The sequence below is a fragment of the Leptonychotes weddellii genome, chromosome 8 (assembly GCF_054177405.1).
Source record: "Leptonychotes weddellii isolate Sample4059 chromosome 8, ASM5417740v2, whole genome shotgun sequence".
Classification (NCBI taxonomy): Eukaryota; Metazoa; Chordata; class Mammalia; order Carnivora; family Phocidae; genus Leptonychotes; species Leptonychotes weddellii.
In genome coordinates, this window is record NC_138376.1 from 94,672,871 (window position 1) to 94,688,007 (window position 15,137).

At 37.7% G+C, this 15,137-nt stretch overlaps 1 protein-coding gene across 4 annotated transcripts in view; it reads left to right on the forward strand.

Annotated features, from left to right (window-relative positions):
* Window positions 1-15,137, forward strand: part of NKAIN2 (sodium/potassium transporting ATPase interacting 2) — a 950,339-nt gene that overhangs the window by 191,891 nt on the left and 743,311 nt on the right. The gene's annotated exons all lie outside the window — the stretch shown is intronic.

Below are 15,137 nucleotides of genomic sequence, written 5' to 3' on the forward strand. Positions count from 1 at the left end.
CTTCCCATTCCATGTGTCTAGGAATCTGGTTTTTTAAATTATCTCCTAAAAAAAAAAATACTCTGTGGGATTATAGCTTTTAAAGATAGTAAGCACGTTGTTCTCACCAGGTGATGAGTTGCATCTTTTTAAATCCAAACACCTCTGAATTGTCAACAGGTTTTTTGGTTTGTTTTGTCTTTGGGGTGTTTTTTTTTTTTTCCATTGACAGGCTAAATTCTGTTATTTATTGTTGTTGTTCATTAGGAGAGGAGCTCCAAATCACACCAAGAAGACAGTACAATTATCATTAATGGTATTGCTATGAAGTGTCCCTTCTCATTATAGTGTGATTCCTTGGTTAATTGTCTCTCTGCTCCAATACACTATAAAATCCATAAACTCTTTTTCATCATTGAAGTAAATACTAAATCACCAGCACGGAGTACAAAGACTGGCACATAGATGTTCAAAATATTAAAATAGCCCATGACTTGGTTTCAGTAGCATTGGCATGTGCTAAAATTTCTTTTCAAAATGACGTAGACTGGGCCAAACTGGAGATGCCATCTAGTGATGCTGAGAAACCCATTATAATAGTTTTTTTTTTCCTCTCGTTTCTTTAGGAGTAACTTTGTTTTATAAATTTTTCTTTCACTTCTGTTCACTTAAGGGAATGGCTTTTGAGTATCCTATTAGAAGTTAGCCTGTTTAGGGGCACCTGGGTGGCTCAGTGGGTTGAGCATCTGCCTTCAGCTGGAGTCATGATCTCAGGGTCCTGGGATGGAGCCCCCGCCTTCGGCTTTGTGCTCAGTGGGGAGTCTGCTTCTCCCTCCCTCTCTGCTCCTGCCCCCATCTCCTGCATTCTCTCTCTCTCTCTCAAATAAATAAATAAAATCTTAAATAGATTAATTTCTTTTTAAAAAAACTATTCAGTTCTGAAAACTGGTTGACTAATGCTCTGTCTACATAGAGAAAATGAAACATGAGATGAACAGTTCTGTAGTGGATCTGAGCTAGTGAGATCAACTCCATGAAATGAAGTTATCTAGGACTGAAGATAATGATTTAGTTCATCCTCATATAAAGACTTTCAACAGTAGCAAACAGGACAAAGTAACATTCTATTTCTTGACCTCTGCCTGCATAGCAGGATCTCATACACTGCTTTTCATTTAGACCTCTTGTTTTTCTCAAAAATAATGAAACAATGTATTTTCTAAAAATACACCACTAATGTTCCAACTAAATATATATAGACCTATGTATAGGAGTGTCGGCACCTAAATTCTCATTACCTTCTTAAAGAGCTAAGTTGACAGATTTTTAAGAGGTTGTTGCTTAGAATGGTGAACAATGAGTCATACACATAGAAATCAAGTGAATTCTAAAAGGAATGAGTAGTATAAATCAGTATTTATATCACTTTCTAAATAGAATATGTAAGATGTTAGGTGCCAGATACACTACATATGCAAGCATAAATGAACATTGCAAATAAGGGTTACTCAAAGAAAAATATGATTTGTCATATATTATGATCATCTTGATATTTCTCCATTGAATCATAATCACTGTTGGTTTGAATACAATTGTGTATAGTTTATTTATTCAACATTTATTGAACCTGAGGGCTGCCTCTGAGTGCTACACAAAAGTAATGCAGAGACAGATTCATGCCTGAAAGATTCTAGTTAAAGAAGGGTGTATCTTCATATTTGATTTCCAGAAAAGTTAGAGAAAACTTGATTATTATTCTATACTATCATTATTCTTGGAGGCAGAAACACATTTTGGGGCCGCCTCTGAGATGTTCCAGGTATATCCATCCGATGCCTGAATATTGTGGACATTCCAAGACTGTAATGTGATTGGGAATAAAGGACACTAAAAATAGCATAATTTGAGTCAAATGGATAGTCTATGAAGAACTAGAGAAATTTGTGCTGGCACTAGATCACTGAAGAAATCACAAAACAAAAAAGTCTTCCTGTTTAATTCATTCTAGGTTCTACCTAATTAAGACTTTTATTTTCTTCCTGAATTGTTTAAAAAATATATTATCCTAACCCATAATCCGCCGTGTGTGTCCTCACCAAAAGAGTCTTCGATAGATCTGCTTTGGCCTTAGAGTAGAAGCTCTATCTGCCTTCGTTTGACATTTAAGGTAGTTCAAAATCTGGCCTGCCTACCGTATTCATTCTCATTTACCTTTGCTCCCTCCAGAAGAAAGTGCTCAATTTCTCTTCTGCTTATTGTAAGAAGAATTAGAAGAGCAGTTGTGAAAACAATTTAGTGAGAGAGAATTGGCAACGCTTGCAGTATTATACTGTATTTGAATTTGTAGATCCACTGAGAATGTGAAGGGGCTTCGTATATAAATAGACTTTGGCAGGGTTTGAAGTGCCCATACTGTGTTCTAAGCTTTGAGCAAGCTCTGCTGGCATGCTGAACCAACTTAAGCTCTGATAGGTGTTATAAAGACAACAAAGATGAGTGGCTCCATTTGGAACATTGTGTTAGCTAAGGAGGTAAAATGAATTCATGATTAGACTTTCTCCTCCAACCCTTTTATTACTCACAGGATAATTATGATATCCCTTCTTGACCCAAAGCAGATAAATTGCACTCTTCCTTATGGAAATGTTGCTTTATTATTTAAAAGAGCAACATAAAGCACCGAGATTCATTATATTGTTCATCCTATTTCAAAAAGTGCTAATATCAGGGATGTAGATAGAGATCCAAAATCACATTTTCATAAACTTACTAGTTGATGACTTATGTGTGTTTTTCTAAAAATCACTCAAGGTAATGTGAGATCATCTTAAATATTCTAAATTATACTCTTGCCATGGCTGTATATGCATAAAGAACCTGTTCATAAATACACAACAGTAAAGAACACAAATGTCCCCTTTACTAGTACCATCATCTCCTACCACTTGATGTTCTTGTCGTGGTTAATGCCAGACTTGTTTGGAGCTTCCTGATAGAGTGCAGTTGTTCACCAAACACATTTCTATGGAGTCCTTAATGTGTGTCTACCACTGCTTTAACTGCGTGCCCTGTCTCTAGGGACATTGATAAGAACATGGGATTTTGTACATACCAAGATAGAGCAGGAATGGCAAAGTGAGCAGGAATGACTCAAAATATACCTTGCAGGGCCAAACTGATTAGCGTTGGGGGAAAAGAACTGCTTTCATAGCCTCTGCCTGATTTCGGACGTACAGAGAAGTGAGCACCACCATTTACAGCACTCCCAGAGCGACAACACAGCTGAAGGGGCTCCAAGTGGAGCAGCAGAGATCCTGGTGGGCAAATGGAACTCCGCAATGGAAATATCAGAACTGAAATGTATCAACTACTTTGTTTCAAAATTAAACTTAAAGAAATTGAAATAATGTTCAGGAAAATGGGGCACCTGGCTGGCTCAATCCATAGAGCATATGACTCATGATCTAGGAGTCATGAGTTCAAGTCCCATTTTGGGGGTAGAGATTATGTAAAAAAATAAAATCTTAAAAAAAAAAGTTCAGTGGGGCACCTGGGTGGCTCAGTTGGTTAAGTGTCTGCCTTTGGCTCAGGTCATTGATCCCAACGTCTTGGGATCGAGCCCCCCATCGGGCTCTCTAAGTGGGGAGTCTGCTTCTTCCTCTCCCTCTGCCTGCTGCTGCCCCTGCTTGTGCTCTTTCTGTCAAATAAATAAAATCTTAAAAATAAATGTTCAGGAAAACAGAATAACCTATTTCCACTTCTAAACTAATTCAAACAAATTCTTCCCTAAATACTAATTGTTAATATTTTTTGCAGAAAAAAATCTGTGGAATGACTATAAATTTTTGCAAATATCAAAAACATACTACTAATAAATGAACTCTTCTTAGAAACCATTAACACTGTTTTAAACTCTAAATATAATATATATTTATATTTATGTCATAATGTTATGTATCTTTTTATAGAGGTTATATGCTAGGTCACTTAATGTAAGATATCCGCTAGGTTTGAAGTACTTACTATTCATTTTAGTGTCTCAAATATCCTTGCCCTTTTCATCTATTTTTGTACCAATGCTGGCAAATACCAACTTAGCATAGTCATTTAAATAACAAAAATAAAACTATAGTCCTACATACTTTACAAAATCCAATCATTTGTTTCCTTGAAGGAAATTACCAATTTATTATCCATTAGCATGTGAAAAAAAAATTAGTTCTGATTGTCTGGTATGATTATATCAGGGTGACAACGGGACAAGATTCAGGAGACCTGGCTTTTGATACTATATCTTTATTAAGCCATTTCAACCAGCTGGGCAATCTGCCACCAATCTCATCAATCCCCCTAAGTCTTATAACTGTTCGTTCTTTTTGTCATTCTTTTAGACAGGCTTTTGTCATCTCAATGCAGGATTCCTGTGATCAACTCCTACCAGTTCCTCTGCATCTTTTTCTTTCTCTGCTCATCTACCCTTACACTCTGGCAAGGTTCAAAACACTGCCATCGTATACGGTTTGTGTGGAATTTACTTGAAATAATTCTGTAGGCACACCGTAAAAGCTTCATAGCATTTGAGGATAGCCTGAGGTGTTCTTGAGAGGAGGGATGGTTGAAAAGATTTTAAAAGGGCGGTGTACTTTCTGCAGGGTCTTTAAAAAAAAAAAAAGTAGAATTTACCCAGGAATATTTTGTAGGGGAAGAGCAATGTCATGAGAAAGGTTTCAACTCTCCTGGCTTTTTCTTTTTGCGGGGCTCGATCCCAGGACCCTGAGATCATGACCTGAGCCGAAGGCAGATGCTTAACAACTGAGCCACCCAGGCACCCCTCTCCTGGCTTTTTCAAGCAGTGGTGAGCAGACTGAGATTGAAGTCCCAGCATCTATGGGAGATAAAGCTGTTGAGTGGCTCTAATTTAGACTGTGTAGGGGAAAGGGCTATGGTGCCAAACTGTAAGCCTTAGGGAGTGGAATTCAGGAAGGAAGCATTAGTTAGTACTCTTTCAGGTTCTAGTAATAAAAACACGACTCCAGTGTAGCTTAAAATACAAAGAGGGGGGATTTTTATTGGTTCCTATGACTAAGAAATTTAAGGGGAACATTGGCATTGGGTCCTGCTGAGCCCAAACAGCTGTACTTAAGAATATTGGAAATAAAATTCCCTTTCCCCTTTTCTCCATGCATACCCCTTTACTTTGTGACCCAGCAGAGTTTTGTCATTTTGCTTATAAATCCGCAGGTATTGCTTTCTAATTGTTCTAGCACCCTCCACCCCCACCCCTGGAGGAGGTTGCCTCTAATTGGACCTGGCAGGATGTAGAGCTCCAGTGGTCATATATGCATACCTGAAGGTGAAGGTGATAGGGTCAGGACCTGCTTTGTCCAACAAATAGACTCGAGGAGAACAGGACTGCCCTCCACCCTCGCCAAAGGGAAAAAATGTTTTATCATAGTGAGGGGTATGTGCAATTAAAATTAACAAGTCATTCTAGGTTTCTCAGCAGAATTCCGTGAAAGAACTGTGGGCAAATCTGGCTGTTCAGAAATTTACAAGAATCCATTACTATAGTCTGTGTCGGTTAGAGATAAGTGGACTATATTGTACTCCACCCGGTCCCGCCACTTCTACAACCATGGGGTTGCAACCAGTGAGTTTGCCCAATGAAAGCAACACTCAGATTAAATTCTGCTAGATGAAAAAAAAAATAAAAATAAAAAAAATAAATTCTGCTAAACGTACAAATATTTATTGTCTAGCCATTGCAAAACTGTCATGAGAGAAAGCAGGCATGTTCGAGGGCCTGGGGTTCTGCTTTCATTGAGGTTGAGGGTGGGGGCCTAGAGTTTCACAGTCTCACTCTTTATTGGTGAATTTAAAATAGGAGGGTAAGAATTTAAAGCATGGAAGAGGAAAAAATCAACCAAGGTCTCAGGCTGGGGCAGATGTGGGCGCTTCTGAATGCTTATCCAGTCCTGTGGCCAGCGTTGTGCTCACTGGGGATAGTCCTCTCAGAAGTGGACCTCTTGACAATCAAAGCCAAAGTCAGGCACTCACATTACAAGAAGAAAAGCAACCATCGGGGCTTATACCACCTTAGATCAGGTGACTAAGTCATCGTTGAAGTAGAGTGACACAGGACTAATGGGGGATCTAGACCTAAACTTGCCATAGTATTTATTTTGTGGAAGTTTGCCAGACTGATGGAAGGGCAGATCATTCTAATCAACCGCTGATGTTGAACACCTCTTATTTCACCAGTGAAATATGATTTTTGACCCCTTACACTCTCTGGTATAGAGTACGGTCATATTTGAAGCCCTTAGTTTTACTACCCTAGGGTTTATTCCTATTCAGGCCACATTAAATGCTGACCATCCTGAAAATGTGTAATAAAGTTAATTGAAATATACACATCATAGCTTAAATCTATTTTTTTCAAATTGTGGTTGGTGATCATGATATTAATTCACTGGGTCCTAACTGCCTTTTTTAAATGAAACTATGAAAAATATCAAAATAGAATAGAATAGGATTTTTTAGAATAAAACATTTAACAAGTGTAAGGATTGTTTTGTGAAACTTTAGTTTCATGTCTTAATCTTATTTGTCATAAAGTATGTTTTTGGTGGGCTACTGTTAAAAAGGTTGTGAAAGCCACAAATTTAAAGTGTGTTGGCATTTTATTCCCCTGTTTTGTTACTGGCACAGCTGCTGGTTGGAATATGTATTATATAAATATTTAGTAAATATATTTTATCACAGTTGTTTTACAGGGTTTTAATAAGTTAGACTCGAGAGTGTTTATATTGAATCTGTAGATTTTTACACAAAATCATCTAGAATTTATCATAGAATAAGTGGGATATTGAATTAACGAGATTATATTTAAAAACACCTGTTCCTCTCTTCTCACTCACTATACCTGTTCCTCTTCTCCTTCTCTCTCCCTTTCTTTACTAATAATTATTGAATGCTAAGCACTTTACAAATATTATGCCATTTAATCCTCTACCCTTGAGGTGTTTGTTACTGTTCCCATTTTACAGATGGGGATATTAAGGCTTAGAGTCTTGAGAGTAGTTTTCTCAAGGTCACCCAGTTAGTATTTGAACCAGGCACTTTGTCTAGAGCCTGTTATCTTGCCTGATTTTTTTTTTTTTTTTCAGATTTAAAAGACCAAGTTGTGATCACAGTATCAATGCTTTTTGGATCTATTTTCCCTGAAGGCAGAGAACATAGGGAAGGAGAGCATGGGAGGGTCTCCAGTCCACTGAGTCCGCAAGCGCTTTACCCTGCAAACTTCATGTTCTCAGGTTTCTAGGGCTTTGACTTTTGGGATTACAGGCAAAGATATGAACAGGGAGATAAAAGATTGAAAGAGAGTTGTGCACCTGATCACTCAACAAAGAGCAAATAGACAGTGTCACGTAGGGCCATATTCTGTTTAAAGCCCCTATGCACCATCTCCCGCTGGCCATGCTGACCCAGCGATGACCCATGGGTCAATCCAGGGCAAAGGGTCTAGCCAGGATGAAGAGTACTGGGTTTTTGGGGTTTTTTATTTTGTTTTGTTTTGTTTTTAAACTTGAGTTCTCCAATGGCTCTGCTTTGGTCAGAAGCTGTCAGTGGTGTCCACAGAGAAATGTGATCTTTCATCTCATATGTGCTCATCTTTATTCCTCTTTGTGTTCCCACTGCCAGCCAGCAAGGGTCTGTTTACAAGCATCAGTTCCTTTTTTCCTAACAACAAAGGAGTAGGACTGTTGTATAAACCAAAAAAACATGTAAACACTTGTTCAAAAGGAACAAGATAATAGTAGGTCATGACTACTTTTATAAACCTAGAGCTCTATATTATGTACATCTTTTTGTAACCTATTTGAGAATCATTACTTCCTTAAGTGCATGAATGTGAAAGGCATTGTCATCTTTTCTTCTCCGAAGAACTCAGTCTGCCCCAGAGCCCTCTGGGTAGGAGAGGCAATGGCATTTGTGAAGCAGTTCCAGAGAATCAGCACAAATCCCATTATGACGCCTTAGAGAAGACCAGCTTGAAGTCAGTAATTCAGAAGTAGCAGGAACTGTGGCAAAGTGTGTTTGCTTGGATGCATGCATGTTTATGAAAGTTCATGCTGATATTCTTCTAAAGGAGATGTTCAGTAACTTGAAATTGGGTCAAGCTTTAAATCTCCCGTTAGTCATCCTGAAAAGTATTCCTTATAAATGGCTGTCTTGGCAATACGTTAAAACTGACACTTAACTGGCCAGATCAGGTAGACTTCTTAACACAGCACGGGTGAACAGTAGCACAGTTGATCCTTAGATGGAGCCTTTGAGGGCGTAACCAATAGATGTAACTACTAGTAAATGGGTACATTGGCATGCTGCCTATTGCTGTGGGATCTAGCTCATGGGCCATCTGGTGGTCACATCCTCTTAATGGCCTCCTCAAATACTGTTTCTCTTCTTCTCTGTGTGTCTCTCTGAAGACTGCCCAGTCTACTTACTTATCCAGCTCTCTAGCTAGCTCCTATTTCAAATTGATAGTGAGAATTTGTTTTGTATACGTAAGTGGTAAGCAGTCATCAGAGCTAATTTTTTGCATTCTAAGTCTTGAGTAGTCTGCTTTGTCGCTTACCCTACCAAGAATGGGGCATTCCCTTTACACATGCACACAAATAATGCTGGGTGGCAGCTTAAGAAGATGGGCTGCTCTTGGCACTCTACACCTGGCAATGTCCCATCCCTGTCAGCATTCAGATCTGCAGAGTGTTCTTTGCTAAATAGGTACTTCTGACTTCCATTGTTTGTATTTCCACACTTACCTTTTATGCCTCTGAAAACAGACGTTAGCTTATAATTAGGTGTAGTCACTTTATGTGCAGACTTTCCTAATTGTAAAGTTAATTGCTTTGTTTTCTTAATAAGGCAAATAGGAACATTGTGAATGAATTTGGGCAATGCACGGTACTGAGTAGGCTTGAAAAAGTTTTCCCAATGGTTTTTGCAAAGTGTGTCCATTTTGTTGTCTGTGGTGTTTATGGGTATCTCACATGCCCACAGGTGGAGTGTTTGCCCATAATCTTTCACTTAGTTTGCATTGCTAACAGTGTCCTAACAAATAAGTATTTATAATTGAAAAGGGGGATGGATGGTGTGCCTTTTATATCCCTTCTCTATACTCAAGACTTTAAGCTCAGATTCTTAATATTTGTAGTACTTTTATTTTTTTTTAATTTTTTTTAAAGACTTTATTTATTCATTTGAGACACAGAGATAGAGAGAGAGAGCATGAGCAGTGGGAGAGGCTGAGTCAGGAGCCCGATGTGGGACTCGATCCCAGGACCCTGGGATCATGACCTGAGCCGAAGGCAGATGCTTAACCATCTGAGCCACCCAGGCACCCATGTAGTACTTTTAAATATAAACACATTTACTTGGTGTTACTGTCCACTGGCCGTTCTCAAAATATGATTTGTGGACCTTTCAGAGAGTCAGAAAGATTGAACTATTTTCCTAATAATAGGGAGACATTATTTACCTTATTCATTTTATTGATATTTACACTGATGCAAAAAGTATTATTATTCATTTTGCATGAATCAAGGCCTTGGCACCAACCTCTACTTGTCAATGTGTTGTTTACCACAGTGCACTCAGAGGGCGCTTAAAAAACCAAAAGGTAAGTTTCCCTTAAAATCCTTGATGAAAGAGTAAAAACTGTGAGTTTTGTTCATTATTAACCCTTGAATAAGTATCCTTTTACTATTCTGTGACCAAGTGGGAAGCATGCTTTAAGCACCTTTGCTGTATACTGAAGTATGATTATACATCGTCTGGAGGAAAAGCACTTGTGCAGTTGCTTGAGTTGTGAGTTCAGCTCGGTGCTGTCTTCCATGTTGACACCAATTTTACTTGGAAAAGAACTGATGAATTCAGACTTGGGTATTTTCATACATCTTTTGAAACAGACAAGGAAAGTTTGTCACCTTAAGAAACACAGTTGACGGGGCACCTGGCTGGTCCAGTAGGTGGAGCAAATGACTCTTGATCTTGGGGTTGTGAGTTCGAGCCCCCACATGGAGAGTAGAGATTACTTTAAAAAATCAGTACTAAGAAAAGCAATTGACTGTTGTTTGTTAATGACAAAATTTGAGTCTTCAGTTTTCAGTTTTGGAAAACTTGTATTTGCCATTGTGAGTTTGACAGCTTCCTAGGACCTGAAGACTTTTCTGATGAGATGGATGGTAACATTAATAATGAATATGACTTCTATTTTTTTTTTAAAGATTTTATTTATTCATTTGACACACAGAGATACAGAGAGGGAGAGAGAAAGCATGAGGAGGGAGAGGGAGAAGCAGGCTCCCCGCTGAGCAGGGAGCCCGATGCAGGACTCGATCCCAGGACCCTGGGATCATGACCTGAGCCGAAGGCAGACGCCCAACCATCTGAGCCACCCAGGCACACCTTCTACATACTGTTTAACAAAAAGAGTCAACATTTGGAAAATCTGCATAATTCAGATTATTTTCAAATTACTAATGTGGGATATTACAAAATTATTCATGGGCAAAAAATCCATCCAAAGTGCAAGATACACCAATTGATTTTAATGTTACAAAATTGTATTGATACGGTTTTAGATCCATGTTGCAACTTAACTTAAAAAAACAAAACAAAACTACACTTTTCAACTTGGTGTAGTATCAAAGAATACTGAAAGGCTATTATAATAACTCTCTCTTTTCCAACTACATATTTGTGTGAAACTAGGGTTTCTATATACTCTTTAATCAAAATAGTATATGGAACAGTGCAATTTCTTTGAGAGCCGAACATTTCCCTCTGAGCAGGGTGGACCACTCCTACTTCTAATTGAGAGGTGGCTATCTGAGGAATTGAAGGGATTGAAGGGACTTTGTAAGATGCCCTAACTCTCCCCAGAGCACAGATCAAAGTATAACCCCTGGGCATTTTGTAACTGACAGGGGTCTACCCTACCCTCACCACGGGAGTCAGAGTAAAAGAAAGCATGTAATAGTAACTGCATAATCCTCACTTCACAGCTATGGCCTTAGTGAATTTTCACTTTTTTGCTTTTCCTCCATATTGTAAAGTTGTATAACATAATTATTTTGTATAATTTCGTTACAGATTTAAAGATGATCCCAGGAGCAAATCATTGAGAAAGTTGGGTGCATCATACTAGGTTCCTTTAGAATTCTGTTTATACCATAGTGTCCTAGCTAAGAGTGTACCCTGTATTCAAACACTGTCTCTATCACTTACTAACCTTGAGCAAGTTGCTTAACATTTCTTTTCCTTAATTCCCTCCCCTATAATATAAGGATAATAATTGCTTGTGCATCATAGGAGCTTTTTAAAAGTTAAAGTGTGTGTGTGTATGTGTGTGTATGTGTGTGTTTAGAGTAGTGACTGGAATATAATAAAGGATCAATCAAATTGGCTAGTATAGTTATTGCTGCAGTGGTCTTATGATGGGTCTTTCTGCCTTTAGAAATTGTTTAAAAAAGCAGAAATTGGCTGGAACTGTGTTTTTTTTTTTTTTCCACTCTGTTTTCTTTTGTACAGTTTTTAATCTTCAATAGATATAATTTCTTTTATAATTGTTATCCACCTACTGATAAATTTTTAAGGAGTAATCCCTAATCACTGTCTCTACTTTTTTCTCCCCTTAACTCAAATTCATTAGTTAAACTCTTTTTTTTTAATTATTATTATTTTATGTTAGTCACCATACAGTACTTCATTAGTTTTTGATGTAGTGTTCCATGATTCATTAAACTCTTTTTGACCAGATTCTGTTCACAAGGCTGTGTGGCAACTGCTCTCACAAAGGTCTTTAATGACCACATATTTGCTGAATCTAAAAACGACTTGGACTTTGATTCACAATCATTTGGCTTTCCACGGGCCATTGTTGAGTACCTCTTCTTCCTTTGGTTCTTTTTCTCTCTGGTCCTCCTTCTTAGTGTTGGATAGAGTCTTTCTCCAGTCTCACATCACCCTTGAGGTCATTTTGCAGAGGCCTAACTGAAATCCTCTTTTGTTTTTGTTTTATACACTCTACATGAGTGAGACTGTCCATCCTTTATGTTAAAGAGTCATAGCTAAACTATTTATTCCCTAATCTGTATTTCCCTTTTAAAGCTCTAGACTTAGATTTCCAACGGACTGTGAGTCTCCATTGAATATCATTCGTGCATCTCATAGTCAGTATGTCTCAAACCTAAGTCATTATCTTCCTTCCTCAAACTTGTTTTATACCTCTGTCTTAGTGGTATCATCACATACAGAACCTCCCAAACTTGGTTCATCTTTTACCCAACACTCTCCAGATGCGTTCATGTTTAGTGAGGGCATTGATTCTTCTAGACAGAATTCTTATACTTTACGTCTGTACATAAAATCGGTCTCCCCTTGTTTTTCCTTGGTCTGCTTAGTTTAGGCCTTCATAAAATTTTAAATAAAGAATTATACAGCCTTTCTAACTAGTATGTGTCTGTCACCAGACTCTTGCCATCTAAGTTCAAAATCCACACTGCTTGCTTCAAAGTATACTTTTTAGTGGTCTGATCAGATCTTTCCCATGTGATCAGTCTCACTTGCTCCTCATTACACATGGGGCAGAATTCAAAGCTGTAACAAATTGTACCACAGTCTGAATCATAGCTTACCTATCCAGCTTCAACACCTCATCACCTACTCCTCCTTTCTTCTAGTCATACAGGCAACATATCTTTTTTTTTCTATTTTTTTAAACAATTTATGGAGGCATAATTGACATAAAAAGTGAATATAAAGTATAATTATCTGATAAGTTTTGCCATATGTATACCATGACATATGGAACCTTGACCATAATCATAATGAAAAACCTACTCCTCAACTCCCATAGTTTCTTTGTGCCCTCCCCCCTCTTTTAAGATTTTATTTATTTATTTGACAGAGAGAGAGTGAGAGCACAACCCGGAAGACAGAGGGAGAGGGAGAAGCAGGCTCCCCACTGAACAGGGAGCCCGATATGGGGCTCGATCCCAGAACCCTGGGATCATGACCTGAGCCAAAGGCAGCCGCTTAACCGACTGAGCCACCCAGGCACCCCATTTGTGCCCCTTTTTTTCCTATTCTCTCACCTCTCCGGTCCCCACCCAGTTAATGACTAATATCCTTTCTGCCACTATAGATTAGTTTCCATTTTCTAGAATTTTACATAAGTAGAATCATATAGTATTGCTATTTCTTTCATCTGGCTTATTTTACTTGGCATAATGGTTTGAGAGCCACTCTTATGTTGTACATATTAATAGTTCATTTCATTGCTGAATAGTATTCCATTTATAAATGTATCAGATTAGTTTATACTTTCACCTGTTGATGGACACTGGGTTGTTTCCAGTTTGGGGATTTCAAAAAAATTAAGCTTTAATGTGTATTTGTGTATAATTCTTTTTATGGATGTATGCTTTCCTTTCTCTTGAGTAAATACTTTGGAATGGAAGGCTATGTCATATGGTAGATGTATATTTTACTTTTTATGAAACTGTCACACTGCTTTTCAAAATGATTGTAACATTTTACAATCCTCTTGGTGATGCATGAGAGTTTTAGTTGTTCTGCCTCCTTGACAACACTTGAGATCTTCAGTCTTCTTAATTGTAGCCATTTAAATAGATGTATAGTGGGGGAAAAAAAAAAGGTGTACAGTGGTATCTTATTGTGGTTTCATTTGCATTTCCCTATTCCGAACATCTTTTATGTAATACTCATTGTATAACTTCTTTGTTGAATTATCTATTAATATATTTGTCCATTTTTAAATTAGAAATTTTATTTTATGCTAAAATTGAGTATTCTTCATAGGTTCTGCATACAAGTCTTTTATCAAATACATTTAAAAATATTTGAGTCTGTTTTCTTTCTCTGAATGGTGTTCATAAAAAAATATTTAATATGAAGTACAACTTACCTATTTTTTCATTATAGATTTTGTTTTACATTCAAGAAATCTTTGCCTAACCCAGAGTTACAAAGGTTTTTATCCTTTATTTCTTGTCCAGAAATTTTAATAGTTTTAAGTAGGTTAAAACTATTACTCTCTATGTATCTATTTACTTAGATATACTCATCATTTTTCATCTCATTAAGGAATGAGAAATCTAAGGTGAAAAGAGGTAAGGATATAGTGAATGAATTATTTTCTTCATAAATTAAATATTCATTAGTAAAGACCATAGTTAAAACAGGCATCCCTGATAATTTGTGTGGTAGGCAGAATAATAGTCCTGGAAAAGAAAAAACTCTGGGAGGAAAAAAAATAAAAAATAAAAAAAAAAACTCTGGAAACTGACTATATTACCTTATATGGCAAAGGGGAATTTGCAGGTATGATGAAGGTCTTCAAACTACAGATGGGAAAAATACTCAGATAGGCCCAGTCTAATCACATCAGTTCTAAGAGCAGTAAACTTTTCTTTGCTAAGGTCAGAGATCAATGCAATCAGAGAAAACTGGTTAGAGAGATGCAACCTTGCTGGCTTACATAAAAGAAGGACCTCAAGCCAATGAATGCAGGTGGCTTCTGGAAGCCAGAAAAGGCAAGGCAAGGGGTTCTCTTAGTGTCCAAAAAGGAATGTAGCCCTACTGACATCTTGATTATATAATCCAAGGGATTTTTTTTATTATTATTATGTTAGTCACCATAGAGGACATCATTAGTTTTTGATTTTGAGTTCCATGATTCATTTTTTGTGTATAACACCCACTGCTCCATGCAATACGTGCCCTCCTTAATACCCATCACCAGGCTAACCCATCCCCTCACCCCCCTCCCCTATGAAACCCTGTTTGTTTCCCATAGTCCCTAGTCTCCCATGGTTTGTCTCCCCCTCTCATTTCCCCCTCTCCATTTTTCTCTTCCTTCTCCTAATGTCCTCCATGCTATTCCTTATGTTCCACATATAAGTGACACCATCTGATAATTGACTTTCTCTGCTTGACCTATTTCACTTAACATAATTCCATCCATGTCAATGCAAATGGTGGGTATTCATCCTTTCTGATGGCTGAGTAATATTCCATTATATATATGGACCACATCTTTATCCATTCATCTGTTGAAGGGCATCTCG